This window comes from Molothrus aeneus, chromosome 10 (genome assembly GCF_037042795.1).
Source record: "Molothrus aeneus isolate 106 chromosome 10, BPBGC_Maene_1.0, whole genome shotgun sequence".
NCBI classification, from domain to species: Eukaryota; Metazoa; Chordata; class Aves; order Passeriformes; family Icteridae; genus Molothrus; species Molothrus aeneus.
The window spans coordinates 19,739,585-19,754,332 of NC_089655.1; the positions used below are offsets into that span (position 1 = coordinate 19,739,585).

At 39.8% G+C, this 14,748-nt stretch overlaps 1 long non-coding RNA gene across 1 annotated transcript; it reads left to right on the top strand.

Moving 5' to 3' along the window:
• Window positions 1-9,023: 9,023 nt before the first annotated feature.
• LOC136560777 (uncharacterized) lies at window positions 9,024-14,279 on the top strand. Its single transcript, XR_010784202.1, has 3 exons — window positions 9,024-9,155; window positions 9,595-10,042; window positions 13,478-14,279. It is a non-coding gene; the product is annotated as an uncharacterized lncRNA (long non-coding RNA).
• Window positions 14,280-14,748: the final 469 nt, after the last annotated feature.

The following is a 14,748-nucleotide window of genomic DNA, read 5'->3' on the forward strand; positions in this document are numbered from 1 at the left end:
ACACTTCTTGATTTGTATACTTATATAGCACAGGCCACGCTGAAGTGAGAATTTATTTTCTGAAGAAAACAGATTTAATGTGAAAGGTGATCCTCAAAAGCTTCACAGCTCCAGTTGCTTTGGATAAGCCCCAAGAAAAGCAGCTGCTCTCTGAGTGAGTCTCCCACGTCTCAGAGCTGCAGACAAGGTGGGAATGTTCTGTGCACAGCCCCCTCTCCTCAAGGACAATGCACATATTAGAAGTACTAAGGGAGGATTAATATGAAAAACAATAAACCCAGGCTTTCACGTCCTCATTGTTGTTCTGAGAATCTGCCCAGCAGAGCCTTCAGCTCCTGCCCCTCACTAATAATGTTCTCTACCCACCTTTAACTTTGCAATCTTGACTCTGATAACCCCAGACCTTTCTTAACTTCATTGTGTTTGTAGGGAAAAAACCCAACAACAACAAAAAAGAAACATCATTAGAAAAATGTTCACCATCTTTTAGACCACCTAAAGGAATATGTCAATAAGAATGTTTATTGGCAATTTAAGACTCTTTTTACATTTGTTCTTAAGTTAATGAGTGCAAAAATAGAGGGAGGACAGAGTAAGTAGCTTATTGTTTGGAGTGCTGAGAGCTGCCTAAAAGGACATTGTGCTGAGAATACTCTGCAACAGGAAAAAGAGACCCACAGGCAAACAGCTATTATCTCAAGTAATCTTCAGTGAAGAGGATGTGTCTGTGAAATAACTTCTGAAGACCTTGGGTAATTCAGTTCCTCAACCTCTGCTCACCAAGCTACTAGATCAGAAGGGAAATGTTCATAAACCCTTTTGAAGTGCACCAAAACATATGGAATATGGTGACTGAAGGATGAGTTAGTGTGTGGCCTAATGATGAGATGAACAAAAGAGGGGAAAAACATTGCACCACCTTTTTGCAAGTTCCATTTATCCATGAAATAAAAATTGCATTTGTATTTGCATTTCCATTACACAGAATTGCTATCTTCTGATTTACCAGTACAATGGTATTGTTTTATTTATTTAAGCTGGATGGTTTGCTTTCCACAGTATGACCAGCTGTGAGAAAAATAGGATTCAATAATGTGAACATTTCACAGTAAATAAAATGCATTAATACAACAATATAAAAGCTGTTCTCAGCAGTTTCTCTAGGACAAGGTCTGTTCTAGAACTATGCATCCAGCTTTCTAAACACTTGGAGAACTATAAAGGTTACATCTTGTTGTGTGAAGTAATAGAAAAAAGTATATAGAATTTCTGCTTAGGATTCTGCTAACTCACATCTCCCAGTTTGAACAGTTACATGTTTAATTGTCTGTTTCAAGCAGAATATTTCTGCATCTCTGTTTCTTGCTCATATTCACTACTGCAGGCTTCTCTGTAAAATCTTGCATTCTTGAAGGAAAGCAAACAGTGAAGTCATGTCTTAGTTTGAAGGGTAGCAAACCAAAATGAAAATTAAAACACTCACCCGCTTTTAATGCCCCCAGTCATCCTTTTTCTCCTTGACTACTTTCTAACAACTGCAATCTTTCTATTTCTGAGTCAGTATGAAGGAAAAAGAAAAGCCTCTTGAAAATGAAGTGCTTGATTTTGGATAAGTACATATTTTTCTTCAGAAATGACTTAACTGTTCGTATGTTCATAAAAGCACCTCAAACACTTAAGTTAAAAAAACCCCACATTGTGTTTGTAACTCTTTATATTATTCATTGCAATGGGGTAGTTCAGGATGGTGAAATCAAACATTTAATCTCATTATGAACTTATGTACATAAAGTGTTGCTTACAGTGATATATAGGTATAACAGGGTTTTATTATGAAGCATTTGTGAACTTTTTTTAACAGATAATACTTAAAATGATTGAAATTTTAAAAGAATTAATATTTAAGTCAAGCCACGTCTGACTTTTTTGGAGAATATATTTCTGCACTCTTCCACAAGCATCTGGAGCATGGAGCCATAACCAAAATCTGTGGCAGAAAGGGATGGCAATCACTCTCATATTTTGTTTCTCAATAAAAATAAAAAGCACTCATACATTCTACACCTCTCATTTCTACAGTGCACACACACTGGAATACTCTCTTTATCTTTCTAGAGAAATACATTTTATGTGGTGTATACATCCAGGGTAAGATAAATGAATAAATTGAACAAAAATACTGTAGCTATATATATATTTAGCAAGATGACTACAGCCTGCATCCTCTGCTGATGACAATTAGTATGAAAGAGTAGAAATTATAGCAAACAAAAAACTTCTTGCACATTATGCATGAGCATCGAGCTGATTTTATTCTAATGTTCCCCGACATCCTCACAGCAGTCAGAAAACTTGAAATGATTAAGCATAACAAAGATCTAAATACTATTTTTTCTTTTCATGCCACTGGTAAATTATAACCTTAAAAACATTGGGATTTCATTGGTGTCACTATTTGATGTTCATAAAAAAACCTGAGGAATTTACATCTCCAGTTCTAATTATATATGATCTTTAATTCTATTTTCATGCATAAAAATAGAAGCTTTGCATCACCTCTTCTGCAAGAGTGAAATGCAGATTTTCCTCATGTTATTGTCTTTAAACACCACTTAAGTCAAAGCAGAATGGGTGCTTGAGCAGAGCCTTGATCTGGGTAAGAGATGGCTCTGCTTCCTTTAGTGCTCCTGCACTTGTGATAGGTATCCTCAGGTGTGGGTCTAGACTCCAGTTTTTGTTTTTTTGGGTTTTTTGGTTTTGGTTTTTTTGTTTGGTTTTTGTTGTTTTTTGTTTGTTTGTTTGTTTGTTTTCCCAAGAAGCACCACAGCAAAGGTTGTAAAGCACTCACTTTGAAAATCTGAGACTTCCTGCAACAAATACTTTTTCCCCCCTGTTGCAGTATCCTCCTGCCCCATGATTCTTCTGCTGACAGTAAAATAAATATTGAACAGCCCTTCAAGGGGTTTGGCTCTTTACTTCTGAGCTTTTAAAGAAAAATATAAAATATCTAATTATTTGAATAATCAAAGCAATGGGTATTTGATCACTAACCTCAAAGATAAAGCCATAATTCAAGACCTGAGGTATATGCTTAATATTGCATTACTCATAACACAAAGAAAGTTATAATTCCCTTGAAAATGTGTTTTTTAAAGGTCATTTGGACAGTGGAATGGAGAAATACTGGGAATTAAATTATATATATTTATTTAATTATCCAAGACTTGCCATTGTGTCATTTGCCAAGCTGTTGGATGAAAGAAATCATGGTCAATTAAAGACATTAACCTCAAACTTGGATACAATACAATAATGATTGGAAGTCCAACCAGACATTGTGAATAATATTAGTTTTTACACACATATATTTTTATTATTATATTTCTTATAACTATTGTTTGTAATAATCCAGGCATGGAGGCTGGATTATCTGTTTAGCGTCAGTGAATTTTGTTTCTGTTTCTGATGGAGATACACTGGAAAGTGACTATGGAACATTATCATTGCCACTCCCTGGTCGTTCCTGCTTGCCTTTCTCTTCCCAGTATCCTCAAGAGAAGCCAATTTAGTCCTGATCTCCCTTTTCCCACATCATCCCTCAAGGCTCAGCACCCCAGCTAGCACTTATCATTAAAAATACACTTTGACTTTGATGTGACCTAATGCTCAAGCTGGAGCCAGCCAGGACACAAAGCAACCATTTCTATTTTAATATTTCAAACACACCTTAAGCAATTTGGAGATCTTCCATCAAAAGCAGTTGCTGCCTAGAGAGCCACTGCCAACTTTATGAAGCCTTGTGCCATGACAAGTTGTTCCTATCAAGATGCCCATCAGATTTCATTATCTGGTTGCAGATAATTAAAACTATTAACTACTATCTATTGAGACACAGGGAACTGCAAATGCAGAAAGGCCCCTTAATTGCACCTGGGCTAATTGAGGAATGTGGGTTTGGACCCTTTCCTCCTTCTGCAGCCCCTGGAACAAACCCTGATTACAAAGGCCAAAGTGGCTCCCTCAGGTACAGGGTTTCAGTCCTGAGTTTGCCACCACCCCCTTTGCTGAGGCAGAGCAGTGAGTGCCACACTGCACACAGGGACCCCAGCAACATGCTCAGAGCTCAAACCCACTTCCCAAGCCCTCTTTTCACACATTTCACCAGTTACTCCTTCACTTTGTTGTGTGCGTTTCCACTGATTAAGTCTCAAGTGATGCATCTCCCACTCACATTTAATCTTCTTTGTTAGTTAGATGCTGAGTATACCAAGCAGGACTCTGAGCTTCATTTATTCAGAAATGTTATGTATTTTCAGCAATATATCTGAACATTTTCTGCTGTGAATGTCCTCCCTGTGCAGTGCTCAGGTGTCTGAGTGATTGCCAATGCTCTTTAGTGGACTGCAGACATCCTGTTATTAATCTGAGTAACTGCTCACCACTCATATTCTCAAGAACCCCATCACTTCTGCTGCACAGCAACAATATTTGGGCTTTTGACTTTCTGAAATGCATGTAGCAATATTTCACACCACGTGCTAACCCAGGTTCTCAGGCAGAAAACAGCTGCAGTTATGCAGCTTAAAAAAAAAGAACAAAACCAAAACTTCTGTGTTTAAAAGTGACTTGTGGTCATTTTTTGGAATAAATTTTAAATGGAAATGAAAATTCATAGCCCCCCATAGAATATAAATCTTCCCAAACCTTCTAAAAAGTTACAGCTGGACAAAGAAAGCCAGGTCACTGCCTCATTGCCCTTAGTGACATCAGGACAGTGGGCTGTGGCAGTGTCATTTGGCCACCACAACTGTCACAAAATGAATGTGAAAGAAGGAAAAAAGCCAGCTGTGTCATGTTGCCCACATTGTCAGTTTAAAGAATAAAATATTGTATGGGTTTCATCTCAATTATTAGTCTATAGTGAATAAATGATCCGAGTGAAAGGCTAAGGAGATTAAAGGAGGTTTATTTACCCAAAGAGCTCTCCAATTCTATGATAGTAGAATTCTTCATTGTAAAAAAACCCCACACTTTCATCTGAGGAACAATAGCACAAATTGCAGATATTCACTAGCAGAGACAAAACTTACTTTAAACAAGGCAACACAACTACTATTATAATTTCTGCTGTTAAGAAATATTTTAAATTGTTCTTGTTCCCAAACCTCCACTTGGAGATCAAAGACCAACTTTAACAAGAAATTATCTCTTATAAAAAGGGGCCCATTCTAAGGAATGTCTAAAATAAAAATGGACATCCAGACAAAATATGTGTACAGTCAACTATCCTAGGGCAGCAAGAGCAACCCTGGAGTTTCTCACAGAGCTGCTGCTGCTCTCTTTTATCTTAGCACACCTTAAAAGCAGCTTTTCTTGCTGTCTGTGCCAGCTCTTCCACAAGAGAAGCTGGGCAGGAATCCTCAGGGTGTGATCCAGAGCTGCCCTTGGACGTCTCAGTGCCACAAGTCCATTGCTGATGGGAGAGAGGGCCCTGGTGGGGAGAGGAGTGGCAAAGCACAGCATTAACAGACCCCACAAAAAACCTAGCCAAAGAATTGTAAGCATTTACATGAGATAAAAAAGAAATTTAAGGTAATTTCGATACAGCTTGGCTACAACATAAAACAGGGAAAGCAGCCAGCAGATATTTTAAGGCCGGGTTTGCAGAGGAAATACTTAGAACAGGAATACAAAGAACTGTGAAACATTGTGTAAATAGGAGAGGTCAAATGAAGGGAAAATTAACAAAATGTACAAAATGCAAGGTTGTGTGGCTGCTTCATGATGATTTTGTGAGGGAAGCACTCCGACCTGTTTCACTGGATACAGTAAAACACAAAATGAGCTGGGCAGAAGCAGAGGAAAATGTTAAGCAGCAATCAGAGGTGCTGCATGAGAGTATTTCCATCCCTGAAGTACCCATTTCTGGCTGGTGTTTCACTGTGATTCTTTTTGTTTCCCCCTCTGGAGCCACTAACCTCCCACCACAAAGTGATCCCAAGCCTTGGGACAAACATCCCAAGAGCTGCTTGGGACACTGATGCCTCTGTAACTTACCTGTCTGTGCCATTTGTACCAAAGTCCTGCCTCTGGAAACAGCCAGCACCTGGGGTTAGGTCCTGCAAGAAATAGCCAGAAAATAACTGCTCTGTGATAAAATATAAAAATGTAATCCAGTCCTGAGAATGTGTATAATTTCCCTAGCCTTTTTTCATAATTGCATGGAAAATATTCTTGAACATTTCACGTAGATTATTAGAGAACACTTAATTTATGCTGCTAAGTACTGCCTTAAAATACATTTACCAGAGTCTTCAAAATGACAAACACCTGTCTTATCATTCACACCAAGAATAGGTTTCCACAAGACCATAATAACAAAATGATAATTTGTGAGGTTCTGAAAGAAAATGGGAGTAGTAAAAATCATCACAGAATTAATGTTTTAATATCCCAATAACACTATAGTTTAATAAGACTAAGGTTTTGAGATTGAATTTAAACCATAAATCCCTAGAAGAGACTTTCAGAAGCCTAACATGCAATTATTTCATTAAAAAAATTAGCTTTAAGGTGTTAAATGTCTCTGTCAATAGAAAAGCAGGGAGAGGATGTGAGCACACACAATTATAAACAAGAGCAGCTCAGCACTGGAGATGTTTAGGGAATAGAATTCTTTGACAATGTTCAAGGTCCAAAATTGTTCCATCCAGCAGAGCAGTTTTATAAAAAGACATCAAATTAGACAATTGTTGGTGCAAAGTTTCCCCCTTTGTGGAAGGCAGACTAGATGCTTAGTGAATCCTGGCTCAGAGCTGTTTCCAGATGCAGGGATGATTTCCATGAGACTTCAATTTCTGGGAAATAGGGTTTATCTCAACAGAAGATTGTCTTGTCTGATGAGGCCTGACCGGCCCTTTTCTGCTTCATTCCTATAGGAGGTTGCTTAACACTGGTGATTGTTTTATTTGTAGAAGTTAACATAAAAAGAACATCAAGCTTCTACTTAAAAAAAAAATAAATTACATAACTGAAAGCAAATGGTCAGTTGTACAGAAAATGGGAAGAATTTTCTGATGGTGAGTCAGAAGTGTGTGTACCATGGCATGGAAAGAGATGCAGCCACCGTGGCTCAAGTGTAGCAGGACACGGAGCTCCTGCAGCATCACCAGTTTGTGTTTCACAGCCAAAGCCAGGCAGGAGACACTGAGCTGTTTGATGGCTCACTGCTGTGCTCAGCCCAGGCTGCCAGACCCATTCAGAGCAACCTGGGTGTCACTGGGAGGTCCAGAGGTGCAAATTGCAGCAAAAAGCTACTCAGTTTGTAGAGGTGAAAAGCTATTTCTACCCCAAATCTCTCTTCCTGTGGTGGGCCACGAACACCTGCTCAGCAAGTGAACTCCTGCAGAGTTCACTGATGTCTCCAGGCTTTGGATCACATTTATGCACTTGATAAGCAGAAATTTGATCTCTAGACACACCTCGGATCAAACTACACAGATACTGCAAGGTGAGATGCCATAGTTTCAATTACTTTTCTTCAGCTGGGTGTGTGTAAGAGAAAGAGCAAATAAAATAGACAAAACTGCTGTTATTCAGAAGCCACCCTGAGAAACAGGGAGACAGGGAAAGATTAAATTTGACAGAGACTCCCTGGAGGGCTTTGTGAGAGTTAGGGAGGACTTTTTTTTAACCCTGGCACATCTGAAACTGAGAATCTGAGGCAACAAAGGAATAACAGTAGCTCAATAGCAGGTAACTTTATTCTTAATTCATCTGAGAAATGCTCTGGAAAGCTATTTAAAGCACAGTGGAACATTATACAAATAATACTTCCTTGGACAACAAAAGAAAAAGTAAGGCATGCCTAATTTGTGAGAGGAAATTGCTGGAGAAGCTCAGATAATGCTGTAGCCTTTTGTTGATTTTTCTTAATAGTGACTATAATTGCAGAATGTGTCTATGTGCTATGAATAGATGCTGTGAATGAATTTCAGGTACCCTGCTAGTCAATTTTTCTTACCAACAAATGCACACCCCAGAAAACATTTACCTGTGTGGCAAGTAGCATTTAATCAATGTACTTTGCACAGCTGATGGAATTTCAGTGGGGATTCATTAGAGGCTCCCTTAAATGTGTATTTGGCACTGCTGCCTGTCCCTGGGCAGCTCCCAGCCCAGCTGTGGGTCAGTCAGAGGCAGGATGAAGCCAGAGCCCAGCTGGAACACAGGTGTGCTGGAACAGAGGTATCAGGTATTCTATTCACAACCAGAATTCCACAGCTGGACAGACACCCATGCACAGAGTTCTCTCTCAGCTTGGAAAAGTGGATGTGGTGCAGAATCTCACAGGTTTTGGTCTCTCCAAAATGAAAGGGGAAGCAGATCCTATTTAATATGAGAAACAATATTTAGTGAGTCTCAGTGACATGCTTACTGAATCTATCTATACCACATAAAACTGCCTTCAGCTGACATATCAGTGATAGTCTAAGTAATGCTTCTGCTTAGCTGCCATTGTGCTTGAAGCCTGTCATTCTTCCCAAAAACAGCTGGGCAGTTGGGTGTTGCATGGTCCCAAGTGGAAGGGGAAACACACTGAGCTTTCTTAACATGACTTGACTGTGAATTTGTTTAATTGTGTTGGATTCAACTATTTTCATGTCCTCTCTGAATGAGTTACTGCTTAATCTGAGTTGAAATCTAAGAAACCAGAAGTATGAGACGAGGCTAAAAATCATTTTTGAGGAATCTGACTGAAAATCTGTCTGGTGAATTGTCCTTACCAGCTTTGCCAGGAGCTGAGATGGAGCAGCTGTTGAATGATGCTTCTTGGAAAACCACACAATTATTTCAAATAAAATTTCTGGTAGTTGTAATTTTAAGGTAATGAAAAGACTTTTGAATAACTTTTCTTGAAACTTTTCTGGTTATATTCTTTGTTTTCCTGAGGTCCTTCCTTTTTTCTGATAGTTACAAATACATAGAGGCTCAGAATAAATCTGCATGGGTCACCTGACTTCAGTGGGTTCCTGACAACTGGAAGGAGTTAAATTCCCAGCCTTGTGATTTAGAGCATGAGAAGATCCACGTCAGGTCTGGTTTGGGCCATCAGCCACTCTCCAGCAGTGCATACCAAGGGAGAAATTACAAGGGTAAGACTTTGCAGCTGAGGCAGAAATTACATCTACTAAGTCCTCAATGGAGTTTTTTCCTTCCATCAATTCTGCTGCTGGAGTTTTAACTTCAAATATATTTCTGGCTCATAGCCATGAATTTGACTAGTTGTTTAACTAACTAGTCTAACTAAACTGATCATTAAACTGGGTGTTGGGAAATGACTTTGTGATTGTTTGGATCCTGTAACCCAAACAGCCCATTTGCTGTCCTTTTTTTCTTCTATTTTGAGAAACAGTGAGAAATTCCTTTCTCTTAATTTCTTCATTTATAATTGCACAGACCTGTGCCATATCACCCCCAGTCATTTGTTTTCCAGCCCTAGGCTTGCTTGGCTGTTTTCTTTGACAAAGGAGCTATTCAATATGTTTGCTCATCCTTCTCCCTGACTAGAGTTCTTTTATTTTCTCTTTCCAGATGAGAAAAGATCTAAATAAATACTACCCAGAGACCTCTTACTTTCTTTGAAGACTGCAGTGATCTTTTTAACAGTGCTGTGTAAAAATGACATATGTGAAATACAATGAAATTTGTCGAGAGTTCCAACGCTAAAGATTAAGTAAATATGATTTTACTCTCCGTACTAAATCTGCTGATGAAGAAGCTAAATTCTGATCAGCAGCAGTTACAGTAACTAGCTTGCCTGCTTCTCTCATGCTGGGGATAATTCTGCCTTGGAGATGCCATTTGTTGATATCTCTTTGCCACGACAGATGTTTAAGCTGATACTTCCTCAGATGACAAGACTGAAAATAGACTTAACTCCATTTGATGGAAACCCCCCAGCATCAATGGAACCAGTGCAGACCTTGAGCCCTTTATCTTGCCTCTCAGACAGTACTTTGGCAGCCCCATATATGATAATGTAAGAATAATTGCTTATTACATCTCTGCTGTAGCATACAAGCATTGTGTAATTCAGCATTAATGTCTGACAACCCAGCTGTCATCTTTCCAAAAATACTTGCTCTCTAACTACTGTAGCTGCTGCTGCTGCTTCTACTTCAAACCAAGGCAAGGGATTTTGCTCTGGGGCATTTTGACAGGGTGTTATCTTTTGAAGAGACAGATGTTTGTGCTGCAACTGTCTGGTGGTTTTAAGGTTCATGCACATGTTTCAATAAATAAGTGCTAAATTACTTGCCAGGTTTTGAGTTAAAGTGGACTTCTAGAGAAATGTGTAGGTGAAACCCAAAAGTAAGATGAGCATGCTAACAAAAAACAGTTTCAAATCACCTTTGAAAAAACATGAAAAGCCAAGAAGCTCTGGCTTAAAGGCTTATGAATGTGAAAAGACACTTAGAATTTATAAAATAGATGGTGGTGTCATTTTCTGCCCTTCTCCATTTCATTTCCCAAGAGAAATACTTCAAAGGGAGGGCAAATAATTCCTCCCCTTCTAAGGGATTTTATTATTTGAAGTAGTACATAGGTCCTTATTGACCCAACTTTGATTTGTAAGCTGATGATGAAATTAATTTGGCCTTTGGTGTAACCACAATTAACTTCTCCAGAAGGGAGGTGATTCCATGTCCTGCAGTAAAAAAGTCTCTTTGGAAGGAGCAACCTGGAGCCTTTGTGTTGTTTGAGGCTTCAATAGGCTCGTGCCAGCTGAAGTGGATTCCCTGCCTCTGGCTGCTCCTCTGCCCTGTGTGCAAACTCACCTTGGCAGATAAATTATGGAAATTCTCTCTCATCAGAATGACTGATTATTATCTGATAGGGGAGTTTAATTCCTCATTCAGATTCCCCACAATGGACCAAAGAAAGATCCTGAGAGTGGCACTGACTGAACAGACTCTAATATTCTTTAGAAAGCCTGGTTAACCTGTCACTACTAAATGAATATGTGTTGTGTCTCTGTGTACTTTAGACTCTGCCTTGTATTAATAAATGGAAGTAGGATAAACTACTTGAGGATTAAAACAACTTACAAGGAAATATATGAGACACTTCCCTCCCTGTGGTTATCTGCAATTGCTTCTGAATAAAGGGTGGGGAGGAAGAAAGAGAAAAGAAAAATAAGGATCCCATTTTTTAAAGTATTCTGAAAGAGTCTTCTGCTATTAACTTACCAGAATGTCAGTCTGAGGACTCTGATCCTGGGAAATTTGCTCAGGAGGATCACTTGAAGTCATTCTGGAATCACAGATAAGCAAACATAGGACAAATAATTCAGAAAACTTGTATGAGACATGGGGAGCAGTACAAAGTAAAAAGTACAATGAAAGTGCAATATCTTTTATATAAATAAATAAATATAGAAGTATGTATATTTATGTATGCACATACATACAAAAACCTTATGAAACCTCAAATTTGCAAAGATTTATCAAACATTAACTAGATCCTGGGACAAAAAAAAGACTACTTTGCAAGGCAGAACCTAACATTATTTCTCCCTATGCCAACTTGCCCACCCTGTTCAGCTAACCCCATGCTTCATTTTACTTTGGACATTATGAAAATAGTTTTAATGAAAAAAACCTTACTTCTCGGATGCTATAGCTCTGATCCTCTCTGATCTTTTCTTCCCTGTTAGGAGCTGGAGAGGGCCATGGGTGCTCATTTTCTTCCAGCCTTCTTCCAGAGGCTGGAAGAAAATTTTGCTGGAACAATTTTGATTTTCTATGCCAAAATAAGATTTTTCCATATGAAGATTATATTTCTTCTCCCCCTTGGCTTCCTTGGATCCCACTCCTCCCACTGTACCTCATACCCCAGCTGGAAAACCTGAAGCCAAGATTCTCCAGGTGCTGCCTTGGAGGCTCCAGCAAACACCACCTCCTGTCAATGTGCAGGGGGGCTGTAAAAATGACAAGCTCAGAGGAGAATCAAGGTTGGGTGGGGCTCTGAGCAACCTGATTTAGTGGGTGAGACCCCTGCCCCTGGCAGGGGCTGGGAACGAGGTGATCTTTGAGGTCCCCTCCAGTCCAAACCCTTCTGAGCTCTGTGAAGAATGAAGCAGGAGCACACACAGCTCAGACACACACAGCTCAGGTACACACAGCTCAGGCACACACAGCTCAGGCACACACAGCAGGAGCACACACAGCTCAGACACACACAGCTCAGACACACACAGCTCAGGCACACACAGCTCAGACACACACAGCTCAGGCACACACAGCTCAGACACACACAGCAGGAGCACACACAGCTCAGGCACACACAGCTCAGGCACACACAGCTCAGGCACACACAGCTCAGACACACACAGCTCAGACACACACAGCTCAGGCACACACAGCTCAGACACACACAGCAGGAGCACACACAGCTCAGACACACACAGCTCAGGCACACACAGCTCAGGCACACACAGCTCAGGCACACACAGCTCAGGCACACACAGCAGGAGCACACACAGCTCAGACACACACAGCAGGAGCACACACAGCTCAGGCACACACAGCTCAGGCACACACAGCTCAGGCACACACAGCTCAGGCACACACAGCTCAGACACACACAGCTCAGACACACACAGCTCAGACACACACAGCTCAGACACACACAGCTCAGGCACACACAGCTCAGGTACACACAGCTCAGGTACACACAGCTCAGACACACACAGCTCAGGTACACACAGCTCAGGCACACACAGCTCAGACACACACAGCTCAGACACACACAGCTCAGACACACACAGCTCAGACACACACAGCTCAGGCACACACAGCTCAGACACACACAGCTCAGACACACACAGCAGGAGCACACACAGCTCTCCACTCAGTGCAGAGGGGACACAGACTTCCCCTGCTGGAGAGGGAATTCCAGCTGCTCTCAGAGAGGCAGATCTGTGACTCCTCCTCAGGGGTTTGCTGTGCCAGCCGTGCATCTGCACTGCTCTCCATCCCCTATCCATCTCTTCTCCATCCCATCTCCATCCCCTCTCCATCTCTTCTCTATCCCATCTCCATCCCCTCTCCATCCCTTCTCCAACCCACCTCTATCCCCTCTCCATCCCCTCTCCATCCCTTCTCCATCCCATCTCCATCCCATCTCCATCCCTTCTCCAACCCATCTCCATCCCATCTCCATCCCCTCTCCAACCCATCTCTATCCCCTCTCCATCCCTTCCTTCTCCATCCCTCCATCCCATCTCCATCCCCTCCTCCAGGGATGACGACTGACAGTGCCCCAACACCAATTCTTAATAATTTTCCAACTTTGACAATTAATAACTAATAATTCCTATATAATCAAATGGGTATATTTCAGGCCCATGGTTTAAACTCAATTTACTGTACTTTCATAACTGTAATTTTTTTTTCTTTTCCTTCCCCTGAAGGCACCCTCTTCGTTGAATTCTGGAAGGTGAAGATTAAGCTGACAGATGGTATCAGCAGAAGAATGATTATGAGTTTTAAAAACCTTGATATTTTGGCTTAGTACACCATTTTTCATGCAAATACTGACATGGATATTAGCATCCAATTAAGAAAGTATAAAACTGTGCCATTCTGTTACAGTTTACATTACAATAATTTAATGTTTCATTAAAAATACTAAGAAGGGCTGCTCTGAAAGGGATAAAAATCAATGATCTATATATCACTTCTGCTGCTTTGCTCTTCTGGCACAATGTGGCAATGAAAGTGGGCTATAAATGTCTTTAAATTATTCTGTTAATCTGAGTTGCTTTTTGAATTTTTTGTGTTCTGTCTTTATCAAAGGATTGATTCATATCAGGACACACTCCCTGGTGTTAAGGGAGTGTTAGTAACATAAAATGTCAACCCTTCTTTCTTTATAGGGTATTTCCAATTTATTCCAATAGGTTAGGTGATGTCTAAACATTCACCCTTTGTTATTTGGACAAGGACTGTCAGTGCAGTTTAAACACCAAGACCAGCTGATTGTCCACAGACAAATGTTTTTAAGTGTCCTTTGTTTACTGTTTAGTTTTGTTTTTTGTAAGAAAACCTATTTTCTTGGCACCTCCACTGAATAATAACACACTCTGTTATTAGAACTAATTCTCTGACTTGTTTTAACTTCATCACATTCACATAACTTTTTAAAAATAAGGAATAAATGGAAGGAAATTTCCCAGCCTCACACTGCTGTGAGGTAATATATGAAATAACCTATCTTTATTATTAAAACCTAAAAAAAATTATCTCATATGAATACTTTTCTCTGCAAACACTATTACCTAGTTAGCTTAAAATTAAAATAAAATTTGGAGTGTCTTAATTTGGAAATGGATTAATTTGGAAATGGAAATTTGGAGTGGCATTGGGTCAAGAAAATTCAATATACTATGCCTATTTTCATAAATTTCAGGGATTTAATATGCTAGATTTTGCTATTTTAACCAAGAAAGATGTATTTCAAAAGGTTTTGTCCAAGTATACGTACATTAGTTTGCTTCTTTCTCACAGACAGTGAAAAGGTAAAAATCTCCTTCTCATCATATCTTTTATCAATGAACAAAATAGGACAATGAAAATCATTAAAATCTCATTAAATTCTGGTTTTGTGAGAAACTTTAAAAACTTTGGACATGCAGCCACATTATGTAGTAAATTATATAAGTGTTACATCATGAGTAAACCA